This window comes from Scylla paramamosain, chromosome 39 (genome assembly GCF_035594125.1).
Source record: "Scylla paramamosain isolate STU-SP2022 chromosome 39, ASM3559412v1, whole genome shotgun sequence".
Lineage (NCBI taxonomy): Eukaryota > Metazoa > Arthropoda > Malacostraca > Decapoda > Portunidae > Scylla > Scylla paramamosain.
In genome coordinates, this window is record NC_087189.1 from 5297501 (window position 1) to 5300000 (window position 2500).

Here is a 2500-nt window from a genome sequence, read left to right on the forward strand (position 1 = left end):
TCGCAGCTTATTTCTCCACCAGTCCACCGTCTTCCCATGCCACCCCCACCCACCCCCACCCACCCCCACGTCCCCGTCTCGCCAGCCGCTCCCTTAGGATAAATGGTACGTGAAAATAATTATGTTTACTAGTCGTTCCTTTCGCCTGCCTGCGCCAAGTGCTCGGGTTATGCCCCCGCCCGCTGCCCGTGGCCGAGTAAATCCTCCTAAATACTGAGAAATGGCACGGAAGGAAGCACTGGTGAAGGAAAGTGAAAGCACGCGGCATCAAAGTGCAAAACAACCATGAACAGTAATTCAAAGTGCAAAGCAGGCATGGAGAGTAATTCAAACAGTTAAAAAAAAAAAGTAAATAAAGAAATAAATAACAAAAAAAAAAAAAAAGTAATTCAAACGGTAAAAAAAATAGATAAATAAATAACAAAATAATAAATAAATAAATAACAAAAAAAAACAAAGATAATATTTCAAAGCATAAAAGAACCATAGCTAGTAACTCAAAGTGCAAAATAACCGTAAATAATAATGATTCCTGCTGGTGCTATCCGTGCTACATGAATTCACGTCCTTGGCTGAGAAATGGCATGGAGGGAAGCACCGATGAGGGAAAATGCAAACAGTGGACATCAGAGTGTGAAAAGCCATAGAGAACATTGTTTCCAGCTGGTAAATCAGGTACATTAATTATTTCACGTCCTAGATTGAAAATGACAATGAAATAAGCACCGGTGAAGGAAGATGAAAACACGAGGAATTAAGTTATAAAAGAACCATAGGTAGTAAAAGAATCATAGTTGTTTTCTACTTTTTTTTTATCCGTGGCCAAGTAAATCTACTACATTAATTCACTTCCTAGATTGAGAAATAGCATGAAAGGAAAAACCGGTGAGGGAAAATGCAAACAGCGGACATTAAAGCGTGAAAAACCATAGAGAACATTGTTTTCAGCTGGTAAATCAGGTAAATTAATTAACGTCGTAGATTGAAAATGACATGGAAATAAGCACCGATGAAGGAAGATGAAAACACGGGGAATTAAGATGTAAAAGAACCATAACTAATAAGAGAACCATAATTAATTTTTTTTTTTTATTCGTGGCCAAGTAAAATCTACTACATTAATTCACTTCCTAGATTGAGAAATAGCATGGAAGGAGCCACCGGTGAGGGAAAATGAAAACAGTGAGGACCAAAGTATAAAGGAACGATAGATTTTTTTATTTTTTTTCTTTCCGTGACCAAATAAATCTAGTACATCATTTCACTTCGTAGACTGAGAAATGACGTGGAAGGAAGCGCCGGTAAAAGAAAATCATCATATAACCTTTTAACAACAGGGATTGGCTTCATGTTCTTATATAAGGGTGAGTGAATAATTCTCTCATTAAATGCTTGACAGTTTCCTTCAGTATACAGCGGTGTGACTAATGCATCCCTTGTTTGTGAGTAATATAACCAGCTTGTGTTCTGAATCGCATCCTGTGCCTTCCCTCAAGACTCAAACTCGCTAAATCAGTGATAAAAATATTCTTCCTCTTAGCTAAGCGTTCGATAATCTGAAGTACATTATTTATTTATTTTATTTATTTTTTTTCAATATCTTTTGTTCTGAATCCCATCATGCTGACTGCCCTGAAAAGATGAAAATAGATTTGTTGAATTATGAAGCCATTCTTTCCTGCAGCCTTTCCAACCACATTGCAAGTTTAAAATCCACCATCGGAAACTTAAAACTTATTAGAAACACAAAATCCACCACATTAGAAGATTAAAACACACTGCTGGAAGCTTAAAACCTGCCATTACAAAATTCAAAACTTGTGATAAGCTTAAATCCCACTAGAAGCTTAAAATCCACCACTTGAAGCTTAAAACCCACTAGAAACTTAAAATCCAACATCTGAAGCTTAAAACCCACTATTAGAAATTTAAAACTTGCCATTAGAAGCTTAAAACCCACCAATACAAGCTTAAAATCCATTATAAGCTTAGAACTCACCATTAGAAACTTAGAACCCACCATTAAAACCTTAAACCTTAGCATTAGAAGCTAAGAACCCACCATTAGACCCGGTATTAGAAGCTTGAAATTCACTAGAAGCTTAAAATCCAAAATAAGAAGCTTCAAATCGGCCAATAAAAGCTTAGAACCCACTAGAAATTTAGAACCCATTATTAGAAGCTTCAGACCCACTACGAGAAGTTTAAACTCATTTAGAACCTTAAAACCCACTGGAAGGCGGCAGTACCAACATTCTCATCGCTACAGTTTCATCGTATCTGTATCTGCAGTGGGCTTTTCCTTCGCGCCTTTAACCCTTTTCAGTCGCTCCTCTCGGCCAGATAAAGGGCGCGATTATGTGCAAGAAGCCGCGTTACTTTGACGGCAAAAATGGCCCAACCCGCCTCGCCTCACGCTGCCACAATAGCCCGCCTGCCTCAAATCGTTAATAAAGAACACAGTGTATCACCCTAAGTGCTTACAACTTCTTCGTACTCT